The following is an 8,733-nucleotide window of genomic DNA, read 5'->3' as shown; positions in this document are numbered from 1 at the left end:
GCCTGGATCCTAATGCCCAATCCACAATCTACTATTTGCTGGATGTATAACCTTTCTATGCCCCAATCTTTGAAAATCTATAAAGCAGGGATAATCACAGTTATCTATTTTATAGATTTGTTATGAGAACTAATTGAGTTATGTAAGGCTTACAGATCAGTGCTTATTGTATTCTGTACCAAATGAGTATTATAATTGTTACTATTATTATTATATTTTATGGGTTGAATTATGCCCTCTATCCTAAATTCATCTGTTGAAGGCAAATCCTTAGAGACAGAAAGTAGACTAGTGCCTGCCTGGGACTCAAGGAGGGTGGAGAGTGGAAGTGGCTATGTGCGATGTTATGGAAGTGATGGGTATGTTCTAAAATTAGATTGCGGTGGTGGTTGCACAAATCCTATATATTTACACACAAAATCATCAATTTTTACAAGATGAATGGATTTTATGGTATGTAAATAACTCCTCATGAAAGCTATTAAAAATGACTTACTAATACTTTTTACCTGAAATACATTTTGATACTATTTGTATTTTCATAGCCAATATCATTGAGCTGTAAACACGCAAGGCACATAGAGAAACTTAGCTTTGTGGACAACGCTGTTGCCGTAGCACAGCTAATTAACATCTTTAACATCCCATTTTCTTTCTATTAGCAAAAAAGTCTCTGGACTTCCTCACCATAGAAACATTCCTACTGTTTAATTACGTGTGTTACTTTATTGTGTTTTATAGTTTTCGTCTAAGGAAAAACTGATTGATCCACTGTGGAACTGATTCCCTAATATCCAGACAGCATTCACCGTATTTATGTTCAGGATATTGTCACTTGAGAAAGGATTATTTACTGTGACAAATCTTAAATGGGAAATGAAGCAAGATTTAATTAGTAAAACATTTTCTGTGCCAGCGTCCTATGTGCATTACAAGAAGGAAAAACAAACTTCCCTTGAGAGTGGTTTTAATTATTCACAGTCTCTCTGACGTGACTTCAACGTAACTCAACACAAAAGCTGCCTGATTTTTCTTTGCCAATTTTGGTGAATATTACAACAATCCACTCCACTTTTCAGGGAAGAATGCTTTCCCTTTCCAAACCTCATGGAGTCCATACTCAAAGCATTCTGACTCCCCATGAAAACTGCGTCAACTAAACGGAAACTTACATTAGTTGGGGCAGTTTCCTAGGAATCCCTGCAAGCCTCTTTGGATCCTTTCTCGGAACAAACTTTTAACCCATCTATGGGACCAGATAAACATACTCTAAATTCCCAGGCTCATGGACTGCTGGCCACCTTATTTGAAGCCTTTACTACTCCTCTAGCAAAACGCAAAGTCCCACACGACCTTCTCAATATTATAATACTATGTTGCATAATTATTTTTCTTTATCTTTTCTCTTTTTATTTTTTGAGATGGAGTCTTGCTCTGTCATCCAGGCTGGAGTACAGTGGCACAATCTTGACTCTCTGCAACCTCCACCTCCCAGGTTCAAGCGATTCTCCTACCTCAGCCTCCCGAATAGCCAGGATTACAGGTGTGTGCTACCATGCCCAGCTAATTTTTGTATGTTTAGTAGAGACACGGTTTCAATATGTTGGCCTGGTCTCAAACTCCTGGCCTCATGTGATCCTCCTACACGGGCCTCCTGAAGTGCTGGGATTACAGGCGTGAGCCCCTCCCCGCCCATCTGGCCACTGGCATAATTATTTCTTACTTGCTTTCTGGAGTTCACAGTTCTCTCACCTATTCATTTCCACTCAGGACTCATTTCTACCAGTGAGTCTTGGCTTTCTTAAGGAAAGAGGCCATGCCTTTACTCATTTTCAAATGGATAGCACGTAAAACTGTTAAATGCTGCCCATTTATCAAGGGCCTTTCCACTGCTCCCTCTTTAGTAATATACTTCCTATATCCACAAACAAATCTAATATTTTATTCCTTTTATATCCTCTATATATTGTACCACTTTGATTATATTTATGTTCTCTTTCTAGTAATTTGATTACTCTTCTTATACTCATTATACTGTAAGCTTGTGAAATATAATACTACCTGTGTTCACCATTCTGCTCCAACCCTCAATCCCACTCCATATCATTCTCAGAAAGTATTTGCATGATAATGTCAATTAAATCAAATAGTAATGATTATTCCATCCTTACCTATAATTACAACATTCAAACATAATGTTATATCAATTCAAATGGCAGAAATAATGAACAAACAAGCTTTTTCTGGTTTATTTGTTTAAGGAGCAAGAAATTATTTGCAGTCAATGAAAAGAATTTCTCTGTGAAAATTCTGAAGGGGCTAACTCTCTCTGCCAATGTTCCTTTGCCAATATATCTACAAACTTCCCCATCTCTCTTTTTGCAAGTTCCCATCAGTATCCAGGGTGATTTTTATATCACTCTACCTTCTGATACACAAAGTAGTGTAGCATAGGAAATAAGATATGTGCTTTGAAGTCACCTACCAATCCCAAATTACACAGCTCAGGTGGAAGACCTAAGTATGCTGCTTACCCCATCTGAAGTTTAGGTTCCTTATCTCTAACATAAAAGACTGAAATAACAATTTCATATGGTTGGTGTGAAGATTACGTGAGAAAATGTGTTTAAGGTACCCTTCACAATGCCTGTCATGTTGAAGATACTTTTAAAAGTTATATTAAGAGTATTGATTCAATTAAACAAATATTTATTAAGTACCCATTGAGGGCCATGCACCAATTTGTTCCAAGGACCCAGTAATGAACAAGACAGACACACAGCCTATTCTCAAATTGCTTAGAGTCTGGTGAAGGAGGCAGACAGCTCAGCATGCAAATGTAGTACATGGTGATAAGCACAGTAATGCAAAAATAAAGACAAGAGTGCCTTTAGGGTATAAATGAGGAGCACCTATAAAATCAGAAGACTCATTCTTCCCATAATTTCAAATCGCCACCTAAATTCGAAAACTCAGTATGTACAAATTGTGGTCATTATTAACAATAAGATCTATTTGATGATTCAGTGATGAAGGAACAATGCAAAGTACCAGCTATCGTATGATCCCCTTACAGAATTACCATGCCTTCTAGGCTAATATCACATTCTAGAATCGACAGTCTTGTAGAGAAATAGCAATCAAATTACAAACAAACATCTATCCTTTAGATATATAGAAAAGCCTCAAGATAAAAACATATTCAACACACAGGTCATGTATTTGCATATTTTTCTACTTTGGCAGCAACTGAAAATTCAATGCAAAGAGACAGGGAATAATAAGTAGTTTCTGCAAAGCAGATGCCTTTGTTGTGCCTCTAAAGCCTGGTTTCTATATACTTTTTTAATAGCATGCTAATTTTAAAAGGCAAAATAATAAAAGACAAAGAGGGTTGTGAACGGAAAAGTTTCAAAACTCACAAGGCCAATTTCTCATTATAAGAGGCCCCTGGGGAGAGATAAGAAACTGGTACTTCATTTGTCAAACAGGAACCTGTGCTATTTTATACTCTGCTTTGCTTAAGCAACCTTAGCAGACCACGAATGTTATAAGGGAAGAATGTTATAGGGGAAGGGTTTAGGTAAATTAAGTCTAATGGCTTTGCTGCTAATGTAAATGACAGCAGTTGACAGTAGGCCCTAAGTTCATTTCAGGGGATATGCTCTCTGTCTCTGAACAGGGTGGGCAAAGAGCTGCAGGATAAAGGGGACACCCAGGTGATAGCACCTCTCCCCGACTGGCATCTGCCACACTCCTTGGACTTCTACCCTGAGCTTCTCTGCTCCAAGCAGAGGGGTGAATACATATGTGCTGACTTTTGCTTACCTTTAGCCTGAATGCCATATGACTTGGGCAAGTACAACGTAGAAACAAACCTTTTATTTCCCTTAGGTGTCCTTCCATTTCTAGTCAGCTCTGCTTAAATTGATTTCAAATATTGTCCTTTCTTATAATCAAAATATTTTGCTTGAGTATGTCTTCCATAGTTGGAAGATACATATGTCACTAATATATTTGCATAAAAGTGGTACCCTCCTAGCTCTTATTAATTCCCCATTCCTCTCACCTGGATTCTTTGTAAGAGTGAGTATACTCTCCAACACAGAGATTAATCATGAGGAGGAAATTGTCTTCTATGTCATCAACTGGAAAAAAGGAAAAATTAAATTTCATTAATTAATTTAAATAATACAAAGAAAAAGTCTTATTTTAGTTCACTTATTTTCCCCTGCTTATTCACAGCTGTAGCATCCCTATATATAAATAATTATAAATTATCTGTAAGGTACCAACATAGGACCAGCTATGATGGGGTTCATAAAGACTCCTTATAACAAAGCCTAAATGTTGTAAGATAAGTACCTTTGTAATTAGTGCCCTAGTTTTTGCTCAATGAGGATATAATGAGAGAGCTTCCACTAATGTTCTGGAGTCTGTTCAGAGATGAATAATTGCCAAAAACTACTGGAAGGTGGAAGATGTCCTAACGTTTATCTAATTAAGAGCCATGTGACATTGAGTCTCAATTTCCCCTTCTGAAAAATGAAGATAATAGAATCTGCCTCTCAAGGATGTTAAAAAGATTAGGTAAAGTTCCTAGCTCATTGTGCCTATTTCATGCTTTATGTAATGATAGTTATTATTATTATTGCTCTGATTAATAAATACTTCATAATAGTGTTGGGGACATCTGTAAACACAAAAGGAAACAGAACTCTTCAAATATAGCCATAATGAACCTGACTACCTAGAAAACATGTGTGAGGGCAGACAAAAGCCCTGACCCAGCAGTGATAGACATGGTCACCGGGTATGTCTCTCCATACTTGACTGTGAAGCCTGGGCCAATCACAACCTTTCTCTCTTTCAATTTTGTCATTTCAAAATTTAAGGAGTCAAGCTAAATTGTTTGCAATGCTCCAAGAGCTTACAAACTGTCATTTTTATGAATCCTCTAGATTAAACAGTGCCCATCTGCAATATCTGAGAGACCTAATATCTTGTGTCTGAACTCATCCTCAATTTTGTCACGAAATAAATATAACTAGATAATATATTAGAGTTTTTCTGGGGAGGAGGAGCTACTATATGTATTCCCCTATAGACTACCAACCAGAACACGTGAACTCCATACCAAACCATATCTTACTAGGCAACCCTACAGATTCCAGATTCACTTATTTCTGTTGAAAGAATAGGCTACTGTACCAACTGATAAAGAGCCTATCTCTTAGGGACTCAGAGCACTTGACAGATTCTATCGCATTAAAGCTGTTTGTTATTGAGGAAAGCTAATATGGAAAATCATTCTGATAAGTAATCTAGAACACTTGAAGTTAAGTGACTTTGTCTTCAGTGCCAGTGAGTAATGGAGAACAGACTCTCTAAATTCTATTTACTCATCAAGCCTCCTAATTAGATCAACTGCAATTGTCCAAGCAACTTTAAGGACCCTTGTTAGAAATTTCTCACCCGGCTGCTACTGCTGTGCAGTAGCCCTCTGAGACCCCAGCCCTGACACTGCCTCCCCCACCACCTCATTACTCCGACCCAGTGAATCTCAACACTATCCTTTATTCACCCAGGAACGTCACCATCAGCAACAATGTCAATGTCTCGCCACTCACTGCAACTTCACCGTCAAATGCCCTCGTGATATTTTATCCAACCATAATGTTAGGAGTATTATTTGAATGCATTTCCTCTAAACCCTTTAATACAGAACAAAATTTTTCACGTCCCAAATTAAAATGTACACAAAATTTGCCTTCTGGTATCTGTCGCTTAGCTTATGTCCCCTTTCAGCAAAACCAGCTAAATAATTTGTGATGCCCAAGGCAAAATGAAAATGAAAGGTCTTTGTTTCAAAATCAGGAATTTTAAGATGGAGCAATGGAGTACTAAAACCAAATTCTGGCCCTGTGTAACTGTGGGCCATGTCACATGCACATGAAGCTAAACCAGTCTGTCTTATTCCTGAGTTCTAAACTCTTCTAAACATGTGTACCATGGTGTCTTCATCAACCATGAAGTCTTTCCTCTCTCCCCACAGCAACCTCTCCAGTGTTTTGCCAATCCCTTGGCTCCAATGGTTTATAACATGGGCTGTTACCATTTGATAGTCCCATGTCTCAACCCCTCAGAGACCAAGCTACCTACTAATTCATTCACTAGACTGATTGTACCTGGAAGGTCTTCTAATCCTCACATTCCCATTTCAAGCATGGCCTCCAAAATTTCAGCTGCATTTTTATTGACTAATCCATCACTGATTGGCCAAGGGAATCCCTGTGTGTGTGGACAGTGTGACTCTCAGTATCTTCAAATAATTTTGCCTGTGGTCCAACTAAGAATAAGGCTTGACCCTGGGCAAGCTCTTCTCAACGGAGTAATCCATTTATTTTTTTCCAGAATGACAGATAAAATGTTTAATTTCTCATTATGTAGGCCCAATGAAGCATCTGTAAGCTAAGAGTAACTATGCCAGTTAGCAGAAGTGACAGCCTGAATCAATGAACTGCAGCCTAAAAACAAAGCCACATGGTCCCTTTGAAACGCTGCTTGACTTGAAACAGATCGAAGTGGAATATTCCTTGGTTACCACTGTTTCACAATACTTTTCTGACCCCTTTTTCTCAGGCATATTTGATTTTCCAGTGTATTTATAGACATGCACGTAAGCAATTTAAATGTTTCCCTGAGCCTTGGCAGAAAGTGAAAATAAAATAATAAGAACTATATTATTAAGTATGTTATTGCTTATATTACCAGATATAACAAATGTTTTGAGCTGCTAAACTTCTTTGTTTAGAAAAGTTTGGGTGTTTTTTACTTATCACCAAATTCAATATGCATAAAATGCATGCAGAAAATTCATAAAACACATAGAGCAAATTCATAAAATGCATAAAGCCAATGCATTTTGCTTTATGCCATGTGCTTGAATACTGGGCATAAACTGAATTTCAGGATTTTAAACTAGAGGAATTAACTAAAGGCATTCTTATGAAATTCTTTTGTAAAATAAATCATTTTCAATGATAATCATCATCCTTTATATTCTTCTGTCAGATATTTCTTTATAATTAAGCAGCATATATTGTATCTTTAAAGATGCTCAAATTGCATCATTTAAGGCAGAAGAATTAGATTCAGAAGCATAATATTCCATTTACTCAACTCAAATAGAAACCATGTTAATAACAGTTTATATATGGAATAAATTACAATGAATAAAATAATGTAAGAATGGGGGAGAATTCATGAAACCACAGCATCTTGTCACATGTCTTTCTGGTGAAGAAAGAAGAAGAGGAGATAGATACATAGACACATGGGCCTGAAAACTCCAGGCTATTCTCTAAACCGAGATAAGAATGTAAGATATACACAATTCATCAATTTTCAACCACAAGTAAGCTGGAAAATAAATGAGAGACATTAAAGTACACAGAGTGCAGGGGTTAGGCAGCCTGGGCTGCTTTTTTGTTTTTTGGTTTTTTTTGAGAGGGTGTCTCACTCTATATCCCAGGCTGGAGTGCAGTGGCATGATCTCGGCTCACTGCAACCTCCGCCTCCTGGATTGAAGCAATTCTCCTGCCTCAGCCTCCTGAGTAGCTGCGACTGCAGGCACGTGCCATCACGCCCGGCTGATTTTTGTATTTTTAGTAGAGACGCGGTTTCACCGTGTTGGCCAGGATGGTCTCAATCTCCTGACCTCGTGATCCACCCGCCTTAGCCTCCCAAAGCGGTGGGATTACAGCCATGAGCCACCATACCCACTCAGCCCAAGTTTTTAAAGCATACAGAACGCAGGGGTTAGGCAGCCCGGGTTCTTGCCTCAGCTATGTCTCAGCTACTGCGTGGCTCAGGGCAACACACAAGAGATCAATTTCTTTCTTCAATTAAATGAAAGCTTTGAACTAGATTTTCTAAATTTCCTTTAACCTCTAAATGTCCATGGTAAAACTTCTACTTTAAAATGGGGTTGGAGAAGCAGTCTCTGAAACAAGCCCTTCCACTTTCTACACAGAAAACCAACATTTAAATGTAAAAATACCTTATCAGAAAAGTTGCCTTCACAAAGCTGTTTGCCAACGGTTATAAGGAAAGGAAACAATCGATACAAATTTCCCATTTCTGTTTACTTTCTGCCTACTCACTTGGAAAAGCAACAAGATGGAATAAATTCCGACTGATCTTGGGGAAAACAGAACTAGAAAGCCATTTTTCCTAAGTTCCTTTGTTTGGAAGTTTTTTAAAGAGTTAAAATAAGTTTTATGGTTGACTACATATTATTTTCTGTAGTGTCTGAAAATGTTTTAGGGGAAAATTGGTATTTGTTTTTAATGCCCTGAACATTTTCAAACAAAAGTCATTCTTCTTGTGTCTCGGTCCCTTTTCCTTCCCATTCTGCCCCTTTGCTCAGCTTCATCTATAAAAATCACTTGCATAATCTCTGCTGACCACATGCTGTACATTCAAAACGCCCTATGCAGTTCCAGGCCTCTAGGATTATGCTTCCTATAACACCAATCATTCTTCATTTTCCTTTGGATGTTATTTTCTTTGGGCAAAATTACTTTTCTTTATGTAAAAATGTTTAAGGAAGTATTTTCCTTATCTGCAAAAAGCATGTATTTGATGCACTAGTTTTAAAGTTCTTAAAGCAACTCCTCAAATATTCAAACTTGAGGGGGAATGAAAAAACACTTTTTTATGGAGGAAAGC

Source organism: Cebus imitator, unplaced genomic scaffold (genome assembly GCF_001604975.1).
Source record: "Cebus imitator isolate Cc_AM_T3 unplaced genomic scaffold, Cebus_imitator-1.0 Scaffold247, whole genome shotgun sequence".
Classification (NCBI taxonomy): Eukaryota; Metazoa; Chordata; class Mammalia; order Primates; family Cebidae; genus Cebus; species Cebus imitator.
The sequence above is the reverse complement of the archived record's forward strand: the minus strand, read 5'-3'. Positions refer to the sequence as shown.